The sequence below is a fragment of the Bombina bombina genome, chromosome 2 (assembly GCF_027579735.1).
Source record: "Bombina bombina isolate aBomBom1 chromosome 2, aBomBom1.pri, whole genome shotgun sequence".
NCBI lineage: Eukaryota > Metazoa > Chordata > Amphibia > Anura > Bombinatoridae > Bombina > Bombina bombina.
The window spans coordinates 1089726014-1089752322 of NC_069500.1; the positions used below are offsets into that span (position 1 = coordinate 1089726014).

General features: G+C 38.3%; 1 protein-coding gene across 3 annotated transcripts in view; it reads left to right on the forward strand.

Annotated features, from left to right (window-relative positions):
• Nucleotides 1–26309, forward strand: part of ARHGAP10 (Rho GTPase activating protein 10) — a 784460-nt gene that overhangs the window by 679826 nt on the left and 78325 nt on the right. The window lies entirely within an intron of this gene.

A 26309-nucleotide genomic window follows, 5' to 3' on the forward strand; every position in this document is an offset into this window, starting at 1 on the left:
ATATATAACTTGTAGGACTGTAGGTAAGTAGCTGTGAAGCTGTTATAAAATATATAATTGTTTTACAAACTATTAGAATCTCTGCAATCTGATAATAATTCTAAACTAAAATAGTGTTTTAAATAGTATTATTACAGCAGGCAGCAGCAGCCGTGACAGCCGTCAACGGGCAAGGTCAACTACAGTCTAAAACTAGTAGGCAAGTAGTTATGCGGTTGTTCTCAAATATATATAACTTGTAGGACTGTAGGTAAGTAGCTGTGAAGCTGTTATAAAATATATAATTGTTTTACAAACTATGAGACTCTCTGCAATCTGATAATAATTCTAAACTAAAATAGAGTTTTAAATAGTATTATTACAGCAGGCAGCAGTGGCCGTGACAGCCGTCAACTGGCAAGGTCAACTACAGTCTAAAACTAGTAGGCAAATAGTTTTGCGGTTGTTCTAAAATATATAACTTGTAGGACTGTAGGTAAGTAGCTGTGAAGCTGTTATAAAATATATAATTGTTTTACAAACTATGAGACTCTCTGCAATCTGATAATAATTCTAAACTAAAATAGTGTTTTAAATAGTATTATTACAGCAGGCAGCAGTGGCCGTGACAGCCGTCAACGGGCAAGGTCAACTACAGTCTAAAACTAGTAGGCAAATAGTTTTGCGGTTGTTCTAAAATATATAACTTGTAGGACTGTAGGTAAGTAGCTGTGAAGCTGTTATAAAATATATAATTGTTTTACAAACTATGAGACTCTCTGCAATCTGATAATAATTCTAAACTAAAATAGAGTTTTAAATAGTATTATTACAGCAGGCAGTAGTGGCCGTGACAGCCGTCAACGGGCAAGGTCAACTACAGTCTAAAACTAGTAGGAAAATAGTTTTGCGGTTGTTCTAAAATATATAACTTGTAGGACTGTAGGTAAGTAGCTGTGAAGCTGTTATAAAATATATAATTGTTTTACAAACTATGAGACTCTCTGCAATCTGATAATAATTCTAAACTAAAATAGAGTTTTAAATAGTATTATTACAGCAGGCAGCAGTGGCCGTGACAGCCGTCAACGGGCAAGGTCAACTACAGTCTAAAACTAGTAGGCAAATAGTTTTGCGATTGTTCTAAAATATATAACTTGTAGGACTGTAGGTAAGTAGCTGTGAAGCTGTTATAAAATATATAATTGTTTTACAAACTATGAGACTCTCTGCAATCTGATAATAATTCTAAACTAAAATAGTGTTTTAAATAGTATTATTACAGCAGGCAGCAGTGGCCGTGACAGCCGTCAACGGGGCAAGGTCAACTACAGTCTAAAACTAGTAGGCAAATAGTTTTGTGGTTGTTCTAAAATATATAACTTGTAGGACTGTAGGTAAGTAGCTGTGAAGCTGTTATAAAATATATAATTGTTTTACAAACTATGAGACTCTCTGCAATCTGATAATAATTCTAAACTAAAATAGTGTTTTAAATAGTATTATTACAGCAGGCAGCAGTGGCCGTGACAGCCGTCAACGGGCAAGGTCAACTACAGTCTAAAACTAGTAGGCAAATAGTTTTGCGGTTGTTCTAAAATATATAACTTGTAGGACTGTAGGTAAGTAGCTGTGAAGCTGTTATAAAATATATAATTGTTTTACAAACTATGAGACTCTCTGCAATCTGATAATAATTCTAAACTAAAATAGAGTTTTAAATAGTATTATTACAGCAGGCAGCAGTGGCCGTGACAGCCGTCAACGGGCAAGGTCAACTACAGTCTAAAACTAGTAGGCAAATAGTTTTGCGGTTGTTCTAAAATATATAACTTGTAGGACTGTAGGTAAGTAGCTGTGAAGCTGTTATAAAATATATAATTGTTTTACAAACTATGAGACTCTCTGCAATCTGATAATAATTCTAAACTAAAATAGTGTTTTAAATAGTATTATTACAGCAGGCAGCAGCAGCAGCCGTGACAGCCGTCAACGGGCAAGGTCAACTACAGTCTAAAACTAGTAGGCAAGTAGTTATGCGGTTGTTCTCAAATATATATAACTTGTAGGACTGTAGGTAAGTAGCTGTGAAGCTGTTATAAAATATATAATTGTTTTACAAACTATGAGACTCTAATATAACTAATAAAAAATTATAAATTATATTTAAATTTAATAAAATGTATAATAAAATTATAGTTAATATAGCAACACAGGCAGCAGTTAACTGCTTTTTTGAGAAAAAAAAAAAAACTTTTTTATTTTTTTACAAGTTTGCAATCTGCAAATTAATTAATGACCTGCTTGCTGCTAATTCAACAAATTAAACTTCTTTAACTTAAACAAACTGAGTACTGAGTCAGTGTCACTGTCTGTCACTCTGATAAACTGAGTCTGAGCACTCTCTGTCTGACAATTGACAAAATAGAAAATTATCAGGGCAGGGACAGGGCCCCAGCCAGGCAAGAAACTAAGAACTAAGGATTAGGAATGGGATCCTCTCTCAGAAAATTAAATATATATATATATACTAATTAATTATTAATTTCTGCAGTCTCAGGCTCTCAGCAGGTTAACAATAAATTCTGCCCAAAACTTAATTGTTAATAATATTACAGCAAAAGATATATTGCTCCGGCTCAGCAGCAGCCTCCACTCCCTCTCTGAGCTCTCTCTCCTAGGCAAGGGAGGCAAAATCAGGCAAGCAAGCCGCTCTGTCTTAGCTGTCTAGGGGGCCTCTACTCTAGGCTACAATATTCAGTATAAAAAGTATTGGATTTTAAGAACTAACTATCTAAACTAACTAGGTAGGTAAAGACTAGTCAAAGTCAGTAACACACTGGCTGCTATTAGTAGCTACTAGCTAGTAGAGATCGATTATTAGCTCAGGCTTAACAACTCTGTAGAAATTCGACTGAGACACTGTGAGTCACAACACACTCCTCTCCGCTCAACAGCAAACTCAAATATGAAGTTTTCGCGCCGTTGATGCGGGGGAGGAGCTGTTGTGACGTCACGACACGTACCCGGCAAAGTGGCGTGCAGGCGCAGCCTATCCACAGGCTGGAACACTTGTCGGAAGATCTCGGCGGGTATCGGATTACCTCGGCTCGTCATAAGCAGCATCTTGTTGTTGACAAGTTGTCCCTGACCCGCCTCCCCACTCTCTGACGTTTACGTGCAGCCTATCAGGGCACAGGCTGAACTTGTCCCTCCCCACTCTCGCACAGTTCAGCCTGTGCGATAAGGCAATGTATACAGCCTGGTTGATGCCTGCAGTGAACAAGTTAGAAATCACTGACAGGCATGATAGGGCTCTAACCGCACGTGCGATAAGGGACAAAATAACATAGATAACAGACAGACACAGTGACACTGAATTTTTTTTTGTTTATTATAAAAATAAAATCAGAATTTTTATTATAAAAATAAAATCAGAATTTGATATTTGGGGGTTAAAAATAAAATATAATTTTTTCAATAGGGGGATATTGGAAAAATTATATTTTATTTAATATATTTTTTTTTCCTCTCAGCATCACAGGGGGGCACGTGCGAATGTGCACACATGGAGGAGCCTCCACTGTATGCAACACAAAAATTCTTGAGTGCAGGTCTTCTGAGAGCTCTTTTTTTTCAAGGTATGTATCACATCAACGGATGCATTTTGTAAATAGCAAACGCAAAATGTTTGAGTGTTTTTTAAAAGTCAAAATAGCTCTAACCCACACCTCCAATCTCATTTAATTAATTGAACAACAGGTTTGTTAATTTCCAAATCTAATTAGCTTTTGTTGAAGTCATTAGCCTAGGTTTTCACACGCTCTTTCCACCCTATAAAGTGAATATTTTAATGATATATTCAATATGTTCAAGAACAATACAATAATTTGTGTTATTAACTTAAACAGATTTAGTTTTTCGATTACTGTAACTTAGATCTAGATCAAACTAGATTTAAGACAACATTATAAATGAATGCATTAATTTTTAAAGGGTTCACATACTTTTGCTGCATAGATGCTTAGTACATTACCTACACATAGGAAGGATCAAATGCATACAGGGTATGTTCCGTAAAAGTGTAACACAAAGATTTAATGTGCTAGCGAACACTTTATGAATAAATAAAGGTTATGTGACTACACAGGTTCATCTTGGTTGTGACCTGCAAATTTGAAGGCCAGGTGTTTATGGGGCTATTTTTTCAGTTAGATAGATGGCACCATAGTGCCTATTAGCCAGACATCAGCCTCCCTCAAGGGAAAGGACCTGTATTTGTTTTCTGGAAGTGTTTTCAAATATCTTCTTACACAAATTGGGTTTATCATTGTGCAAACAGAATATTTGATGCTATGAGGAATTAATAAGAAAAATAATGTTCCCTTTTTTTCTTCAGACACATTATTTGCATTATCAACAGAAACACACGAACAATAACCTAAAAACGTGCAAAACGTAATATACTTTCTTTTGGAATGTAAATAAAAACTGCAATTACAGCTACAAAAGCACCATCGTCATTGCTTTTGCAAATCAAACACTGCTTTTATTAAAAAGTACTTAATTTCAAATATGCTAGCACAAAATTATGCTTGCTTTTCATACCATATTTGTAATCTCTTGTTCCGTTTGAAAAATAACATGCTGCACATTCCAAGTGCATTCAGCATTCAAAATGGTTATAGCATCTGTGGAGGTGAATGATGGAACAAAAGCAGTAATTACAGCTACTTACCACACATTATACACATTCAATGACCACTAGCCTCCTCCAAATGTCTATTGAGGTGTTACTATAGAGATCACAGTAATAGAATATCGCATTCACACTGCACAGCTAACTCTCTTTTAAGGTATTAATTTATGATTTAATTGAGCTGAATATATATATATATATATATATATATATATATATATATATATATATATACAGTATATATATATATATATATATATATATATATACACACACACATACATTTCGTTACCTAGCTCCGACCCCAAAAGGAACTAGTGATGATTGAATTTTTTCATGTGTATATTAATTTATACCATCTATTAATGTATAACGTTGTTCTTATTTTGTGTAGCTAGTCCTCATCCATTTATTATACAACAGTGTGACTGCATTTAGAGGCTACCGAATGAAAGTGGCCAAGCAGAAGTAGAAGAAAGAAATGCAAGTTTTTTTTGTAAAAGTAAGGAGAGAAATAAAACAACAATTGTGAAATTCTGTATGGCAAAAGTATGACAGAGTATAAAGAGTTAAACTGTACTGTGACTCAGCTCTTGGTTTGTAATGCACAAAACACTTCCTCAATGAAGAAGAAAACTGAAGACTGGATCTCAGTTAAAAGGTTGATTACATAAAATAAAGGATGACATACACTCGGGATATTAACACTGGCGTTCTTTCACAAACTTAAAATGCCGTATAAAAGACAGCCCTGCCTTCCTTGTGACATCAGTTCTGTAGCTCCGCCCCAACATTTGTTTCACAAATAGCTCTGTCTTTTTCATGGGTCCCCTTTGAGGTATCATAAAATGCAGGTGTACAAGTTTTGGGACCTTACCATTAACTATAGCATTGGAGTTTGTCTGGGGTGTTCTAGAGCTAAAATGGTCAGTAGTCCAGTGGCTTTGTTAAATGGAAACTCAAGTCAAAATTAAACTTTCATGCTTCAGAAAGCACACACATTTTTAAGAACTTTTCCAGTTTACTTCCATTATCAAATTTTGCGCAATCCTTTTATATTCACACTTTTTGAGGCACCAGCTCCTACTGAGCCTGTGCACAAGCTCTCAGGGTATAAGTATACTACTCTCTGATTGACCAAAGTCTGTCACATGATACAAGGGGTAGGAAAATGAGAGAAAATATTTGCCAGGAAAAAAAAGAATCTACTGCTTCTGTGAAATTTAGAGAAAGGGGCCTATCTATCAAGCTCTGAATGGAGCTTGAAGGCCCGTGTTTCTGGCGAGTCTTCAGACTCGCCAGAAACACAAGTTATGGAGCAGCGGTCTAAAGACCGCTGCTCCATAACCCTGTCTGCCTGCTCTGATGAGGCGGACAGGAATCGCCGGAAATCAACCCAATCAAGTACGATCGGGTTGATTGACACCCCCCTGCTGGCGGCCGATTGGCCGCGAGTCTGCAGGGGGCGACGTTGCACCAGCAGCTCACAAGAGCTATTGGTGCAATGCTGAATACGGAGAGCGTATTGTTCGCCGCATTCAGCTGTCTGTCGGACCTGATCCGCACTGTCGGATCAGGTCCGACAGACATATGATAAATAGGCCCCTAAGTGTTATAGCATTTTCTCTTTATTATGTACTTGTTAATTATTCAGTTCTACTGTATTTAGTGGTCCTTTAAAATAAGAGTTTGCCAATCCAGGAGGAGGATAGACCTAGAGAACACTCATTATTTCATCTTGATTCATAGCAGATTGCCACTTCCTCTAACTTATGGTTCCCACTTGAGAAGTGTATCAATTAATAATTAGTTAGAATTTCAACTCCTAAAACAACACATGTGTTTTCATCCATCCGTTTTAGCATTTGAACAAGAAATGAAACATATATTATTTTTAACTGATTATACTATCAAGATGAGAGCCATTCTGTATTTCACGTATTAAACTGGTATATAACACATGATGTCTGGTGTTATTCCTGTCCCCTTTTTTTGATAACCTTCCTTTGTAAATTTTAGATTACAATCCATATCAGTGTCTATCTGAGGCTCGAGCAACATCCAGGCTGTTAAAATGTTCTTCTTTGTGTTTGCCTCTTCTTTGTTCTTCCTCTAGAGATCTGCATATAAGATTAGAGATCTGCATATAAGATTTAATCCTCAAATAAGTATTCTTCTAATAATACCGGTGGAGGCAAAATCTATTAATGTAGAGTTAACAATTTGTTAATTAAACATCATGGGGCATATTTATCAAGCTCCGAATGGAGCTTGATGGCCCCTGTTTCTGGCGAGTCTTCAGACTCGCCAGAAACAGCAGTTATGAAGCAGCGGCCACAAAGAACGCTGCTCCATAACCTGTCCGCCTGCTCTGAGCAGGCGGACAGACATCGCCGGAAATCAAACCGATCGAGTACGATCGGGTTGATTGACACCCCCCTGCAGGCGGCCTATTGGCCGCGAGTCAGCAGGGGGCGGCGTTGCACCAGCAGCTCTTGTGAGCTGCTGGTGCAATGCTGAATACGGCGAGCGTGTTGCTCGCCGTATTCAGCGAGCTCTGAGCAGGCAGACAGACATCGCCGGAAATCAAACCGATCAAGTACGATCGGGTTGATTGACACCCCCCTGCTGGCGGCCTATTGGCCGCGATTCAGCAGGGGGCGGTGTTGCACCAGCAGCTTTTGTGAGTATTCAGCGAGGTCTGGCGGACCTGATCCGCAGTGTCGGAAATTGTTTAATTGTTAGTTATCAATTAGTTTCATATATATATATATGTGTGTGTGTGTCTATATAAACAACCGGCTCAATACCATTGTTAGCTTGTTCTATGGCGATTTACCACCTGGTTGCAACTTCTTTTAGCCCATTAATGCTTTTCACAGAGTAGAACTTTCCCGTAGTATATCAGTCTGATCCCTCCTGTTACGGTCAGTCGAGCGCCGAAGTACCAGGCAATTCCTCTCTGAACAAGGAGCACAGCAACCCCAGACGATTGTTTCATCCTTCATTGGGCCTCGTCAGTGAGGTGTAGCCATATTTCTCTAAGCACACTGAGCAAGGAGTCCACGTCTGGTTTCCCCTTTTTCCTATAGGGAGACTAAATACACACAGAGGGATATACTACAGGAAAGTTCTACTCTGTGAAAAGCACTACTGGGCTAAAAGAAGCTGCACCCAGGTGGTAAATCTCCATAGAACAGTCTAACAACGGTATTGAGCCGGTTGTTCGTTCCTGTGAGTGTGCTTCTCTGTGTCTGTGTGTGTGTGTGTGTATATATATATATATATATATATATATATGTGTGTGTGTGTGTATATATATATATATATATATATATATATATATATAAAAATATATATGTATTATCCACATTCATTTGATCTTGAAGATGTAATAGATTTATTAATTGAAAAAGTGACGTTTTGGCATAAACAGTCCTTTTCTGCAGACAAAGTCTGCCCTGAAACACCATGTTTTTCATTTTAGTGTGGGGTATCTACTTGCAATTCTATCATACCTGTGATCTTTGCACCCTGGTTGCTTACTCTGAAGAGATGGGAGTGCAGATCATTTTGGACATTGAGATATATACATAATTTGAAAATATGACAAAACTCAGTTATTTCCCTTTTTACATCTTACAAAATTAGGAAGTTATTATCACCTGAAATGCTTACCTGCTCGCCGCAATGTCTGGCAAACATGTTCGCAGTAACAAATCATATCCACCCGGCCTTTGGTAAATGGAGCCTAAAGATTTGTGATAAGATACAAATTCATAACAGACTAAACAAAACTGGTACAGTTGGAGCAGAGTCCTGCTATGTAGAGCTTACAGTCTACAGGTTGAGTGTGAAGAGATTTAAGCTTTGGGGTACCTTGTAGTTACAGCAGCAAGCCAATTCAATTAAAGAGTTATTTTTGGTTAGGATAAAATATAGAGGAGATATGGTAAGCTTGTCTTATTAGGTTGGTTTTCAAAGAGCACATGAAGCTTACAAGGTTGGAGACAGTCTTATGGAGTGGGGTAGAAAGTTCCATAGGACAGGAGCAGCTTGTGAGAAGTATTGGAGACAAGAGAGGGAATTAGAAATAATAGAAGTGGAGAGTCGTAGGTCAGAGTTGGATTGATGAAGTGAGGTTACAGGAGTATTTGGAGATGAGAGAGGAAATATAGTTGAGAGTGAGGCTATTGAGTGCTTTATAGGTTAGGTTTAATATTGTGAATTGCATTTTAAAGTGTCAGTGTAGGGACTGACTGAGGGGGCAGCTGATATAAATCAGTGATTTCGGTGGATGAGTCTAGCTAATGCATTCATGATAGATTTTAGAGGGGAGAGGTGGTGCTTGGGAAGGCCACTTAGGAGTTTGCTACTGTAGTCAATATGTGACAAAATGAGGGGATCTTTTATTCTTATAATTCATTTAAGCACTGAAGTATTCAATACATAGTACACATGTAGCCAACATCTGCAAAATTACTGAATATGTTTTCTTACCTCTAACTTCTTGCAAAGTATCAAGCCGATCTGTTTAATAGTTTTGATTGTTGGTTATGCAAAACTAGGGAATGGGTAATTAAGGGATTATCTATCTTTTAAAACAATAAATATTCTGGTGTAGACTGTCCCTTTAACTCCAAAGGGCTCCAATACACTCTTTAGTCTTGGATATGTATGTATTTGTATCTTAAAGCCCTTTGGCTGCCTTTTTTTTTCTTTGAGACCTCATATCTTTGAGCCTTTATAACTTTTGTGTGCAATATATACATATTTCTTTTAATCATTTGTATTAGATAGTGTTATCATGACTGTAACTATACTTTTTAATGTATTATTTTATGTGTTTTGTGACAATTTTTTATGTTTTGCAAAACAGTTAACCAGAGCTCTGAAGTCGCAGTAATCATTCTAGCATAAATCGCAATTGTGCTCAAGCAATTGAGTTTACTTTCAACTCATAATACCAGCGGTAAGCCCAACGAGCACAAACCCTCACGATAAACCCCTTATCTCTTGGGCGCAAAATGTTTGTGCTCCACTTGTAATCTAGGCCATACTAATTTATCACGTTTGCAGTGAAATATTTTTTAATTTTTTATTTCATTATTTTTGTTATTGCCACTTGTTAATGGATAGAACCGTTTTAATAATTATGTCTAAATCTATGTAAAAAAAAAAAAAGTTGCTACATTCTAGAGTTTTTTTTTTTTCCTGCATTGATGATCGATTACTTGATTTGACATATTTTCTCCAACATAGGTGTGTCCGGTCCACGGCGTCATCCTTACTTGTGGGATATTCTCTTCCCCAACAGGAAATGGCAAAGAGCCCAGCAAAGCTGGTCACATGATCCCTCCTAGGCTCCGCCTACCCCAGTCATTCTCTTTGCCGTTGCACAGGCAACATCTCCACGGAGATGGCTAAGAGTTTTTTTGGTGTTTAAATGTAGTTTTTATCCTTCAATCAAGTGTTTGTTATTTTAAAATAGTGCTGGTATGTACTATTTACTCTGAAACAGAAAAGAGATGAAGATTTCTGTTTGTAAGAGGAAGATGATTTTAGCAAACGTTACTAAAATCGATTGCTGTTTCCACACAGGACTGTTGAGATGAAGTAACTTCAGTTGGGGGAAACAGTTTGCAGACTCTTCTGCTTGAGGTATGACTGGCCACATTTCTAACAAGACTTTGTAATGCTGGAAGGCTGTCATTTTCCCTATGGGGACCGGTAAGCCATTTTCTTAGTTTAAGTAAAAGAATAAAGGGCTTCATAAGGGCTTATAAAACTGGTAGACATTTTTCTGGGCTAAAAAGATTACTTTACTAAACATATTTGGCAGATTATAACTCTTATAGTTATTATAATCTTGGGGATTGTTTTAAGAAAAACGGCAGGCACTGTATTGGACACCTTTTTCAGATGGGGGCCTTTCTAGTCATAGGCAGAGCCTCATTTTCGCGCCACTAATGCGCAGTTGTTTTTGGAGAGCAAGGCATGCAGATGCATGTGTGAGGAGCTAAGAACCACTGAAAAAGCTTATAGAAGGCGTCATTTGGTATCGTATTCCCCTCTGGGCTTGGGTGAGTCTCAGCAAAGCAGATACCTGGGACTGTATAGGGGTTAAATGTAAAAACTGCTCCGGTTCCGTTATTTTAAGGGTTAAAGCTTTCAAATTTGGTGTGCAATACTTTTAAGGCTTTATGACACTGTGGTGAAAATTTGGTGAATTTTGAACAATTCCTTCATACTTTTTCACATATTCAGTAATAAAGTGTGTTCAGTTTAAAATTTAAAGTGACAGTAACGGTTTTATTTTAAAACGTTTTTTGTGCTTTGTTGACAAGTTTAAGCCTGTTTAACATGTCTGAACCATCAGATAAGCGATGTTCTATATGTATGAAAGCCAAGGTTTCTCCCCATTTAAATATATGTGATGATTGTGACATAGTGTCCAAAAAAAGTAGGGACAATGATGCCACAGATAATGATATTGCCCAAGATGATTCCTCAAATGAGGGGAGTAAGCATGGTACTGCATCATCCCCTTCTGTGTCTACACCAGTTTTGCCCACACAAGAGGCCCCTAGTACATCTAGTGCGCCAATACTTATTACCATGCAACAATTAATGGCTGTTATGGATAATTCTATTGCAAACATTTTATCTAAAATGCCTACTTATCAGAGAAAGCGCAATTGCTCTGTTTTAAACACTGAAGAGCAAGAGGACGCTGATGATAACGGTTCTGACATACCCTCACACCAATCTGAAGGGGCCAGGAGGGAGGTTTTGTCTGAGGGAGAAATTTCAGATTCAGGAAAAATTTCTCAACAAGCTGAACCTGATGTTGTAACATTTAAATTTAAATTAGAACATCTCCGCGCACTGCTTAAGGAGGTATTATCTACTCTGGATGATTGTGACAATTTGGTCATTCCAGAGAAATTATGCAAGATGGACAAGTTCCTAGAGGTTCCGGTGCCCCCCGATGCTTTTCCTATACCCAAGCGGGTGGCGGACATAGTAAATAAGGAGTGGGAAAGGCCCGGCATACCTTTTGTTCCTCCCCCTATTTTTAAAAAATTATTTCCTATAGTCGACCCCAGAAAGGACTTATGGCAGACAGTCCCCAAGGTCGAGGGGGCGGTCTCTACTCTAAACAAACGCACTTCTATTCCCATAGAAGATAGTTGTGCTTTCAAAGATCCTATGGATAAAAAATTAGAGGGTTTGCTTAAAAAGATGTTTGTTCAGCAAGGTTACCTTCTACAACCAATTTCATGCATTGTTCCTGTCACTACGGCAGCGTGTTTCTGGTTCGAAGAACTAGAAAAGTCGCTCAATAAAGAATCTTCGTATGAGGAGGTTATGGACAGAGTTCAAGCACTTAAATTGGCTAACTCTTTTATTTTAGATGCCGCTTTGCAATTAGCTAGATTAGCGGCGAAAAATTCAGGGTTTGCTATCGTGGCGCGCAGAGCGCTTTGGCTAAAGTCTTGGTCAGCGGATGTGTCTTCCAAGACAAAATTGCTTAACATCCCTTTCAAGGGTAAAACACTGTTTGGTCCTGATTTGAAAGAGATTATTTCAGACATCACCGGGGGAAAGGGCCACGCCCTTCCTCAGGATAGGTCTTTTAAGGCTAAAAATAAGCCTAATTTTCGTCCCTTTCGCAGAAACGGACCAGCCTCTAATTCTACATCCTCTAAGCAAGAGGGTAATACTTCTCAACCCAAACCAGCCTGGAGACCGGTGCAGGGCTGGAACAAGGGTAAGCAGGCCAAGAAGCCTGCCACTGCTACCAAAACAGCATGAAGGGATGGCCCCCGATCCGGGACCGGATCTGGTGGGGGGCAGACTTTCTCTCTTTGCTCAGGCTTGGGCAAGAGATGTTCAGGATCCTTGGGCACTAGAAATAGTGTCTCAGGGTTATCTCCTGGAATTCAAGGAACTACCCCCAAGGGGAAGGTTCCACAGGTCTCAATTATCTTCAAACCAAATAAAAAGACAGGCATTCTTACATTGTGTAGAAGACCTGTTAAAGATGGGAGTAATTCATCCAGTTCCAATAGGAGAACAAGGGATGGGGTTTTACTCCAACCTGTTCATAGTTCCCAAAAAAGAGGGAACATTCAGACCAATTTTAGATCTCAAGATCCTAAACAAATTTCTCAGGGTTCCATCGTTCAAAATGGAAACCATTCGAACGATCCTTCCTACCATCCAGGAAGGTCAATTTATGACCACGGTGGATTTAAAGGATGCGTACCTACATATTCCTATCCACAGGGAACATCATCAGTTCCTAAGGTTCGCTTTTCTGGACAAGCATTACCAGTTTGTGGCACTTCCATTCGGATTAGCCACTGCTCCGAGAATTTTCACAAAGGTACTAGGGTCCCTTCTAGCAGTTCTAAGACCAAGGGGCATTGCAGTAGTACCTTACTTGGACGACATCCTGATTCAAGCGTCGTCTCTGTCAAAAGCAAAGGCTCATATGGACATCGTTCTAGCCTTTCTCAGATCTCACGGATGGAAAGTGAACATAGAATAAAGTTCTCTGTCCCCGTCAACAAGAGTTCCCTTCTTGGGAACAATAATAGATTCCTTAGAAATGAGGATTTTTCTGACAGAGGTCAGAAAATCAAAACTTCTAAGCTCTTGTCAAGTACTTCATTCTGTTCTTCATCCTTCCATTGCGCAGTGCATGGAAGTAATATGATTGATGGTTGCAGCAATGGACATAGTTCCTTTTGCACGAATTCATCTAAGACCATTACAACTGTGCATGCTCAGACAGTGGAATGGGGATTATACAGACTTGTCTCCGACGATTCAAGTAGATCAAAGGACCAGAGATTCACTCCGTTGGTGGCTGATCCTGGACAACCTGTCACAGGGAATGAGCTTCCGCAGACCAGAGTGGGTCATTGTCACGACCGATGCCAGTCTGGTGGGCTGGGGCGCGGTCTGGGAACCCCTGAAAGCTCAGGGTCTATGGTCTCGGGAAGAATCTCTTCTCCCGATAAACATTCTGGAACTGAGAGCGATATTCAATGCTCTCAAAGCTTGGCCTCATCTAGCAAAGGCCAAATTCATAAGGTTTCAATCAGACAACATGACGACTGTTGCATATATCAACCATCAGGGGGGAACAAGGAGTTCCCTGGCGATGGAGGAAGTGACCAAGATAATTCAATGGGCGGAGGATCACTCCTGCCACTTGTCTGCAATCCACATCCCAGGAGTGGAAAATTGGGAAGCGGATTTTCTGAGTCGTCAGACCTTCCATCCGGGGGAGTGGGAACTCCATCCGGAAATCTTTGCCCAAATAACTCAATTATGGGGCATTCCAGACATGGATCTGATGGCCTCTCGTCAGAACTTCAAGGTTCCTTGTTGCGGGTCCAGATCCAGGGATCCCAAGGCGACTCTAGTGGATGCACTAGTAGCACCTTGGACCTTCAACCTAGCTTATGTATTCCCACCGTTTCCTAACATTCCCAGGCTGGTAGCCAGGATCAATCAGGAGAGGGCTTCGGTGATCTTGATAGCTCCTGCGTGGCCACGCAGGACTTGGTATGCAGACCTGGTGAATATGTCATCGGCTCCACCATGGAAGCTACCTTTGAGACAGGACCTTCTTGTTCAAGGTCCATTCGAACATCCGAATCTGGTTTCCCTCCAACTGACTGCTTGGAGATTGAACGCTTGATTTTATCAAAGCGTGGGTTTTCAGATTCCGTAATAGATACTCTTATTCAGACTAGAAAGCCTGTAACTAGAAAGATTTACCATAAAATATGGAAAAAATATATCTGTTGGTGTGAATCTAAAGGATTCCCATGGAACAAGATAAAAATTCCTAAGATTCTATCCTTTCTACAAGAAGGTTTGGAGAAAGGATTATCTGCGAGTTCTCTGAAGGGACAGATTTCTGCTTTATCTGTTTTACTTCACAAAAGGCTGGCAGCTGTGCCAGACGTTCAAGCGTTTGTTCAGGCTCTGGTTAGAATCAAGCCTGTTTACAGACTTTTGACTCCTCCCTGGAGTCTTAATCTAGTTCTTTCAGTTCTTCAAGGGGTTCCGTTTGAACCCTTACATTCCGTAGATATTAAGTTATTATCTTGGAAAGTTTTGTTTTTGGTTGCAATTTCTTCTGCTAGAAGAGTTTCTGAGTTATCTGCTCTGCAGTGTTCTCCGCCCTATCTGGTGTTCCATGCAGATAAGGTGGTTTTGCGTACTAAGCCTGGTTTTCTTCCGAAAGTTGTTTCCAACAAAAATATTAACCAGGAGATTGTTGTACCTTCTTTGTGTCCGAATCCAGTTTCAAAGAAGGAACGTTTGTTACACAATTTGGACGTAGTCCGTGCTCTAAAATTCTATTTAGAGGCTACTAAAGATTTCAGACAGACATCTTCTTTGTTTGTTGTTTATTCTGGTAAAAGGAGAGGTCAAAAAGCAACTTCTACCTCTCTTTCTTTTTGGCTTAAAAGCATTATCCGATTGGCTTATGAGACTGCCGGACGGCAGCCTCCTGAAAGAATCACAGCTCATTCCACTAGGGCTGTGGCTTCCACATGGGCCTTCAAGAACGAGGCTTCTGTTGACCAGATATGTAAGGCAGCGACTTGGTCTTCACTGCACACTTTTGCCAAATTTTACAAATTTGATACTTTTGCTTCTTCAGAGGCTATTTTTGGGAGAGAGGTTTTGCAAGCCGTGGTGCCTTCCATTTAGGTGACCTGATTTGCTCCCTCCCTTCATCCGTGTCCTAAAGCTTTGGTATTGGTTCCCACAAGTAAGGATGACGCCGTGGACCGGACACACCTATGTTGGAGAAAACAGAATTTATGCTTACCTGATAAATTACTTTCTCCAACGGTGTGTCCGGTCCACGGCCCGCCCTGGTTTTTTTAATCAGGTCTGATGAATTATTTTCTCTAACTACAGTCACCACGGTATCATATGGTTTCTCCTATGCATATTTCCTCCTGTACGTCGGTCGAATGACTGGGGTAGGCGGAGCCTAGGTGGGATCATGTGACCAGCTTTGCTGTGCTCTTTGCCATTTCCTGTTGGGGAAGAGAATATCCCACAAGTAAGGATGACGCCGTGGACCGGACACACCGTTGGAGAAAGTAATTTATCAGGTAAGCATAAATTCTGTTTTTAAATGGTTTTGCACTGCAGACTTTTGTTGATTGCTCTGCATTTAATACTTTCAGCAATGGGGTTTCTGTCCATTACAAAACAAGTTTCTTTCTTTTGTATGACTTTTTAATGATCTAATCTGAGACCTTTTATTTTATCTCTTGTAAACCCGTTTTAATCTGTTCTGTACAACATATCTGTATCATCTCACTGTTTTTCTTGGTCTGTCAATCTTGTACATGCTCAGTTCACATTTTAAGAAATGCAGTGACTTCCTGCTTTCAATAAAATGTTAAAATTAAAAATGTTAGTGATTAAATCACAACTTTACAGTATACAACTTGTTTGGGAGCTAGGCTACATGGTTGTTAGGATTGTAGCTAGGTTACATGATAAGAAAATGGCAAGTGTACACTTGAATGGATTCTGGGTGTGCCATATCCATATATTGAATGAATAGATACATAGATACGTTTCACTTCCATTCAAACAGAATTTTGTCGCCCCCCCCTCTGTTAGCAACCTGTACTACCACAGCAATCTCCTTACAGTTTTAAGCAAACTGGAACTAGAAAACGTTTTCAATGTTTACTTTGCTCACTAAAAATCACTAATAAGAACTTTATTTCAAGCCCCCTGATATTAAATGTACATTTAATATCTCTAGTTGGAATAATCCCCAATATTACAATACATCAAAACGGGCATATAGCACACTGATTTCAGCTCAAGAAATCCAGTTATTATATGAACCATTCCTGAGTGCTATTAGCTTTTTTTGCATTTTTTATTTTTATATCAAGCACAGCCGAAGCATCTTGCAAGCTTTGAATGTTTTCTCACAAAACCAGTGGAGAGTTCTCCAGATGTGTAGGGGTCAGGTGACCAGGCAGTCTGAGGGGCAGGGTGTCAGCTAATGTCTGATCTATTAAAGGGACATTGAACCCACATTTTTTTTCATGATTCAGATAGAGCATGCAATTTTAAGCCACTTTCTAATTTACTACTATTATCAATTTCCATCTTAATGGGAGGAGAGTCCACAGCTGCATTCATTACTTGTGGGAATTAAGAACCTGGCCACCAGGAGGAGGCAAAGACACCCCAGCCAAAGGCTTAAATACCTCCCCACTCCCCTTATCCCCCAGTCATTCTTTGCCTTTCGTCATAGGAGGTTGGCAGAGAAGTGTAGAAAGATTCAGAGTAGTCTCTTATGGAGGGTAGTACTCTTCGGAATGGGACTAGAGTTTTAAGTAGTCCTCTCAGTGAGAGCTTGGATGAAAGTTGGAGTCCGGAGATTAAGGGAGAGTCTTTCTGCAAAACCATTCTGACTCAGATTACCGGCTCCATAAGCAATCAGCGTTGACGAGTTTCGCTTTCTGCTCTCAAGTCCATGTCAGGAGCGATGCTACTACCCTGTCACACTTCAAAGGCCGTGTTCCTGTTCCATGGCTTAGATTCTGGTAAGATCATTTAATTTATACACATATGATAACGCAAAAAGACAGGGTCACAGTGTGTCTCCTTTTATCTGTATAGAATCAAGGGTTAATATGTTTGGAAGGAGGGTTATTGAACAGGGGGGGGGGATTATGCATAATATTTTTTATTGTGTTTAATGCTGCGACATGTGTGAAATGAGGCTCTGTCAATGTGTGAACAGGCAGTTTCCATAGGGAGATATTGACGCAGTCTTTGCCGGGTGTGGCCTCTTTCACTTCCTCTTTCTTGACCGGTGGTTTCAGGAGACGAATCGGTTTCTCTGTGGTCCGGGTTATAGGAGGTGGTGAGTGCCCCGGCCTTTGGTGTATAAAGGTGCCATTTAATTCTATCTAGTCCATAATAAAGGCGCAAGCTATGGAGGACTCTGATATTTTAGAGGGTACTCCCTCTTTATCCAAATCTAATAACAGCGTTTATTGTGAGGAGGTTCCGGTTGATCCGCCTGCATAACTATGTTTCACATTATTTGACAAGAGTGCAATATCTAAAAAGAATAAGATATTTAGTACAACTGAGCCATCCATGACTGGGGGATGAGGGGAGTGGGGAGGTATTTAAGCCTTTAGCTGTGGTGTCTTTGCCTCCTCCTGGTGGCCAGGTTCTTAATTCCCACAAGTAATGAATAAAGCCGTGGACTTATCAGGTAAGCATATTTTGTTTTTTTTTGTTCTCTTACTATCTTTATTTGAAAATCATAAATGTAAATCTTAGCAGCCAGCCCATTTTAGGTTCTGCACCATGGATAGCGCTTGCTTATTGGAGTCTGACATTTACCCACCAATAAGCAAGCATAACCCAGGTTCTCAACCAAAAATGGGCCGGCTCCTATGCATCACATTCCTGCTTGATTGATAATAGGAGTAAATTAGAAAGTTGCTTAAAATTGCATGCTCTATCGGAATCATTAAATAAAAAATTTGCTTTTAGTGTCCCTTTAAGCATCAACTTGTTGATCGCTGGGTAGAAGAGAAGGTCAGATTGTTGTGCAATGGAATGGGTTGAAGTGGATCTTATGTTGTAATGAGGTTGCATAAGAATATTGTCACTATACTGCATTATTTATAATGACCTTATAGGTGATATGCATTTGCTGGTTTATGGTATAGAAAAATACAGTCAATTAAACTGCTGTATAGCTATATGTTTGACACAAATTAACTCCTCACACCATTAATAGGCTAATATTTTTATTTGTTAAATAACCTACCAAATCAACACAATGATAATGTAAATATTTACTGTTATCAAACCTCATTAAAGATGGTATTAATTATTAAATATTAGTATTCATAGTATTACTCTCTCTATAAAATTCTGTATAAAAACATTTAACTATGGGGCATTGTTGAAAATATTTCAGTTTAACATCATGTAATATCGTTATACAGCAACATATATTGAAGTTCTAAAATTTTAATGTTTCATATTCATTTTATCAACATCCTTATACATCTGTTTTAAGTACACTTTGATCATTCAAATTTGACTAGACTGGATAAAAAAAACACTAATTTAGGCTTAAAACAAAAATGTTTAAGCTACAATAAGACATCCGCATAATCACCTTAATTCTCTTTTTAAAAACTATGCAAATGTTCATTACACCATTTATTCTCCACTATTAATACATATTCTCTGTTTCTACACCTTGTATATGTAATTTTCTCTATTTTTTTGACAATGATTGACTTTTTCTTGTTAAATATGTAATAAATAGATTAAAGGAATGTTAAACAGTCTGTTTCATTGTTGTAATAAAAGAAAGCACTAGGTAGTGGCTTATAATAAATAAAAAATCATTGTAATATGTATTCATTGTTTTAAATCGATTTTACTTTTTTTTTTCACTACATTTGTTTAGTGGCCATTACTTTCTGTCACAGCCTTACAAGGAAGCTGTGACCACTGCAGGAAAGGTTTATCTAGCCTGATTTCATAAAACTTCTAGAATAACATGAGCTGGTTTACTATAAATTGAATAGACAATAAAACAGAGAGTCAGATTTGCCCATGCTCAGATCAGTCAGAATGTAACTGACTTGCTAATATGTCAGCTCTTTTATTACAGTTTAGAGCATTTCTAAGTGCTCGTTATGCAAGAAAACAGGTACGTTTTTTGCTGTTATTTACAAAATCTGTTTCTTTGTATGTTTACTTTGATTAAACATATTTCTTTTTACCAAAGGAGCACTGTTTAATATCCTTTTAGGGTCCAGTTTCACTTATATTTAACACATTACCTTTTACAAGAATGGAATAAACATTTGCTCAAATCCAAAAGCATACCTACTTGTGTGTTTGTTTTGTAAGTTAAAAATCCTATATATAAACATAAATATAGAATTTCATTTTAGTGTTTAGGAAGATGAACTGATGCTGAAATTGTTTGATTGAAATATTAAGGAAGTAACTACTCCTATGCTGTTTTTCTCTTTGTACACTATGGAAAACTTCTATTTTTATGTTCTGTATTGTTTTTTTCATTTTAAGTATTTCTGCAAACGTCCTATTTAGTGCTAAAGAGCATAGTCTGCTTTATATAGGTATATTTAAACGGACATAATACTCATGCTAAATCACTTGAAACTGATGCAGTATAACTGTAAAAAGCTGACAGGAAAATATCACCTGAGCATCTCTATGTAAAAAAAAAAGATATTTTACCTCACAATTTCCTCAGCTCAGCAGAGTAAGTTCTGTGTAAAAAAATATACTTTAGCTGCTGCCCAGTTGCAGGTAAAAAAAAAAATGAAGAAATGAATAGCAGCCAATCAGCATCAACAGTGCTGAGATCATGAACTCTTTTACTGTGATCTCATGATATTTCTCTTAACTCTCGTGAGCTTTCATTGTAAACTTCCTTAAACTGAATAGGGAAATAAGATGAGTGTGCACGTAAGCTCACTCCCTTAGCTGTCTCGGGACAGACATACTGGTTTGCTGCTTAGAAGTCCTTTACAATGGGATGTGGCTACTGAGGAACTTTTGAGGTAAAATATCTTTCTTTTTTACATAGAGATGTTCAGGTGATATTTTCTAGTCAGCTTTTTACAGCTATGCTGCATCACTTTCAAGTGTTTCAACATTTGGGTAGCATGGCCCTTTAACTTCTAAATTGATACATAATGGGAAATAACATATCACTATAACAAATAAATAAACAGGCTGGAACTCAGAGTCCAGCTCACCTCACTCCTGAAACTGTTGGATGATCCAAAAAGCACTGGTTAACCTCTTAAGCCTATAGTATGTAGCTACTATGTTGTAGGGTACTTTTCCCAGCGTACCCTGTTGACATAGTAGCTACCTATCTTGTGCCTCATGCTGTGGTCCCGGCTGTCGGCTCTGACAGCTAAGACTGCAGCCAGAGGTGTGGGAGGAAATGCGGGTAGGTGGCCCAGTGGCGAAGGGGGGAGGGAATGCGGGTGGGAATGACCCTAACTAACAGAAGAAAAAAAATTAAAGGGAAATTGAGGAATGGGATGCTGCACTACTGAAAAGGGGTAAAGGAGGGCAGAGAGTTGGGTTGGGGGAGGTGGGACTGCTACACTACTGAAAAATAAAAATAAAGTAAATAATAAAAACAAAAATCCTTCACTCGCCACGTGCGCAGCCTAAATGTTCATTAGCAGCACTAGCTTAATGAAGTCTCGGTCACAACAATATGTGCATGCGTATAATTGACAGGCAAAAAACATAATGCGCATGCGTAGAATATTGGCATCATTTGTGCATTGCACACATCGATTACAATATGTAAATTGCAGGAGAGCAAACGCATTACAATTGGATGCATTTTTAATAGTGAGGCATTCATTAAAGGGAGCTGTTAATGAACCAGAAAATACTGAAAAAAAGGATGAAGATTTTATACAAAAATAAACTTCCTTCTTAAAATAAGGTGGGTGATTTTTAATCCTTTAGACCCGAAGTCTATGTGATAACAGATGTTTTGGCCACATTTATACTGATTTTCATGGTCCTTTAATGCATGGGCTCTGTAATACACATTTTAAATACTTAAAGGGACACTGAACCCAAATAGTTTCTTTCATGATTCAGTTAGAGCATGCAATTTTAAGCAACTTTCTAATTTACTCCTATTATCAAATGTTCTTAATTCTCTTGGTATCTTTATTTGAAATGCAAGAATGTAAGTTTAGATGCCGGCCCATTTTTTGTTAACAACCTGGGTTGTTCTTGCTGTTTGGTGGATAAATTCATCCACCAATAAAAAAAGTGCTGTCCGGAGTTCTGAAATAAAAAAAAAAGCTTAGATGCCTTCTTTTTAAATAATGATAGCAAGAGAACGAAGAAAAATTGATAATAGGAGTAAATTACAAAGTTGCTTAAAATTGCATGCTCTATCTGAATCACAAATGAAAAAATTCAGGTTCAGTGTCCCTTTAATTTTTTTATATCATCTAGTGCTTTTGCTTTATCAAACTGTTTGATCATAAGTAGATAAATATGTATTTAATTATTTTGAGATGTACAAACCCTGTAAATGAATAAGATATTTTTATCCTGGACTGAACGAGGGATGGACACGATTAGTGGCCTTATTTAGTAGGTTATTTAAAGATCAATAAAAAAACATGTCATAAATCAATAAGAGGTTAGAATGTCTGGCAATAACATTGTCTCTAGAGGGTGCACTCATGTGATCTGCATTACTATTCATTTATAAATAGATGGGAACCACTATAAATGTTCACATGAACTATTGGGTTTTTAATTAATTAAGAAAATGTGTTATTAGAATAGCCTGGGAAAGAAATAATGCTTACAGTATGATTTTAAGACATTTAAATCATTCACTTCATCACTTCAATTAAATTAAGACATGGTGAAGTCTGCCCTCCCTGGATTTCTTGATGATAAAATGATGACTTATCACAACAAATTACATTACTGGCATTGCATGATATTAATTACAACAATAATTGCATGACCAGTAACATAACCTTTGACATAAATAATATATTGAGTATCCTTGTCATATGTAACATGTAACGTGTATAATTTGCTTAGGTGGAGACCTGTTTAATGCCATATGTTTTATATAATGAGGTATAGTTAGGGTAGTGTCAGAATTTTGTTTTCTATATATCTTAACTTTCTGAACAGAACAAGATTACTTGATAAAGTATTGTTAGTGTTTTTTGGATTTTGTGAGGATTTGAAAACAGATCATTGTTGCACTTTTACATCAGCTTTGAGATGCACATATATATATATATAGCCTCTGTCAATGGAGGAGGTGAAGTTTGGTGTCTGAAGACTTTTCCCTGCAAGCAAGGATTTGGGTTTAGCTGAGTCCACATCAATCTTTTCATTAGAGTAGTGGTGGCTTTTAAGCAGTTAGGAAGTTGTGAGGTAGCCCTTGCTTTGTTTCCTAACACATAATTGCTGCCCTATGGTACAGAAAGCCAGAGTTGGTTACTCTGTTCTTTCTTTTTCTACAGGTCTCTGTAAGGAGTATGTATCCTTTCACGCCTTGTGATCTGTCTTCCTTCTGGACAGCTAGACTGCAGGTAAGTGCTTTTGTCTTCTAGGACTTGGAGACTTGCACTTCAGAAGAATATGTCATATGCAGTAGATAGGGACATTTTTAAAATCCTTTATACAGGATTTTGTTTGGCAGTGGGCAGGCATATTGTATGTTGAGACTAGGGCCTCTGTTTATCAAAGCATCAACTGTGCTGCATTCGCCAGCACCAATACGCTTGCCTAACATCGCTGCCGCGGACCTGAATAAGTTCTCCAAAGTTACCAAAAAAGCTGTTAAAAAGCCGCACACCAAGTACTGCGCGATGAGCAGCGGACTCGCTGCTCTTCGGCTTTTTCCCAGCTCTATTGGTATACTGTCACTAAACACCCACACTAAACTAAACTGTTTTACGCCTATCCCGCTGCTCACGGACCCCACCACAACTAAACAAAGTTATTAACCCCTAAACCGCCGCTCCCGGAGCCCACCACAACTCAAATAAAGTTATTAACCCCTAAACCACCGCTCCCGGACCCCGCCTCAATGAAATAAGCTTATTAACCCCTAAACCGCCACTCCCGGAGCCCACCACCACCTACATTATGTTATTAACCCCTAATCCGCCGCCCCCTACATTACATTTATTAACCCCTAATCTGCCGCCCCCAACGTTGCTGCCACTATTCTAAATGTATTAACCTCTAAACCTAAGTCTAACCCTAACACCCCCTAACTTAAATATTATTTAAATAAATCTAAATAAAATTACTATCATTAACTAAATTATTCCTATTTAAAACTAAATATTACCTATAAAATAAACCCTAAGCTAGCTACAATATAATTAATAGTTACATTGTAGCTAGCTTAGGGTTTATTTTTATTTTACAGGCAAGTTTGTATTTATTTTAACTAAGTAGAATAGTTACTAAATAGTTATCAACTATTTAATAACTACCTAGCTAAAATAAATACAAATTTACCTGTAAAATAAAACCTAACCTAAGTTACACTAACACCTAACTCTACACTACAATTAAATAAATTAACTAAATTAAATACAATTAAATAAATTAAATACAATTAAATAAATTAAATACAATTAAATAAATTAAATACAATTAGCTAAAGTACAAAAAAACCCCACTAAATTACAGAAAATAAAAAAACAAATTACAGATATTTAAACTAATTACACCTAATCTAATAGCCCTATCAAAATAAAAAACAAAAACAAAATAAAAAAAAACCTAGCCTAAACTAAACTACCTTAAAAGGGCCTTTTGCGGGGCATTGCCCCAAAGTAATCAGCTCTTTTACCTGTAAAAAAAAATACCAACAACCCCACCAACAGTAAAACCCATCACCCACACAACCAACCCCCCAAATAAAATACTAACTAAAAAAACCTAAGCTCCTCATTGCCCTGAAAAGGGCATTTGGATGGGAATTGCCCTTAAAAGGGCAGTTAGCTCTTTTGCAGGCCCAAAGCCCTAACTTAAAAAATAAACCCACCTAATACACCCTTAAAAAAAATCCTAACACTAACCCCATGAAGATTCACTTACCGGGAGACGTCTTCATCCTAGCGACAAGATGTCCTCAACGAATCTTCTATCTTCATCCTTCCGGCGCGGAGCGGGTCCATCTTCAAGACATCCGACGCGGAGTATCCTCTTCCAACGACGTCTTCTTGCTGAATGAATATCACTTTAAGTGACGTCATCCAAGATGGCGTCCCTTCGATTCTGATTGACTGATATAATTCTATCAGCCAATCGGAATTAAGGTAGAAAAAATCCTATTGGCTGATGCAATCAGCCAATAGGATTGAGCTAGCATTCTATTGGCTGTTCCAATCAGCCAATAGATTGTGAGCTCAATCCTATTGGCTGATTGGATCAGCCAATAGGATTGATGTTCAATCGTATTGGCTGATTGCATCAGCCAATAGGATATTTTCTACCTTAATTCCGATTGGCTGATAGAATTAGGCAGATTAGGTGTTTAGACTCTGGGTACATGTTAGGGTGTTAGGTGTAAACATAACTTTTATTCTCCCATAGGAATCAATGGGATATCGGGCAGCAGCGAACATAAGATAGGCTGCCCAGCCGAAACACGTTGATACCAAATACACCTGCCACACTGATTGAGGTGTGTGTACAGGTGAACAGAGACCACATGAAGCTATTTTTCAAATCCTGGATAAATCCACAACCTTTCTTGGGTCCGGTAAGCAAAACCGCCACCCTCATTCAACAAGCGGTATACAACCTGACCGCATTGAGGAGTAAGGAGTTACCCCAATACTCTAGGGGTTCATCTAACAGAAGCGGTAACATCAGCAAGAAGCGGTTACTAACAGACCGCAAGAAGATTAACCGTTAAGGAAACATCATACAAGCATTTAAAGTGACTGAGCAAAGACCTGCAGGACCGGTGATTAAGAGACCACAATAATAAAGGAGGTAATACCAAGCGAGCAGGGACTCAACAACAAATGATCATCGGGGGAACTAAAGACCCATAAAGATTTACCCAGCACAGAACGGAATTTACTACCCATTGAACTTTTGGGGTTATTTTCTCATCACGGATTCACCGTCAATAGTGTGTTCAATCAGAAACACTATAATGTACTATTGGGCTAATTTGCCTTAAAACAAATAACCAAAACATCCACTAACTGTGCCCATAGCCATTGGGCTGACCGCTATACCAAGCCCCAAGAACTTTTTTTGAATATAAGAATATATAGTTGTCACGTATAACAATAATTCAGATATCATAAAGCAGACAGTGTATTTAGAATTGTTGACAAGTTTTGATAGCAAAATTGGTGGACTCCAGTAATAACAATTATATCATTTGTATATATTTGCAAACAATAGAGTTTTTAATATCATTTTTATTTATTGTGTTTTAAAAGATACCGGTGTCCAGTTTTTTATATAAACATATATATGCTATATTTGACAAACTCGCTTATTGTAGACTATATGGTTTTAATTATATAAACAATAAAACTGCATTTTAATTTACCATTGTGTGTATATACATTTTCCAAAAGGAGTATACAGATCCTGGTGTGTATAATGACCTGCAACATTTAAGTAACTAATATCATATACCTATACGTTGGGAATAGCAAGCTAAGTTGCGCCACCTTATATCACATTAGCTTTCGCTGCTTTCAGACTGCCATTGATTCCTTTGGCATCCGCCGCCTCCAGGGTGGCGGATTGAAAACCAGTAACGCTGGGCCGGAATAGTGGCGAGCGTACCTGGTAGTTATTTGATAACTAACAAAAGTAGTCAGATAGCGCCGAACTTGCATTCGGAACATCTGTAGTGACGTGACCATCGATCTGTGTCAGACTGAGACCAGCGGATCGAATCTTACGTCACAAAATTCTACTCTAATTCAAGTATTCTAATTCAAAGCCCGGAGGGGCGAAACTAGTCAGGAGTCAT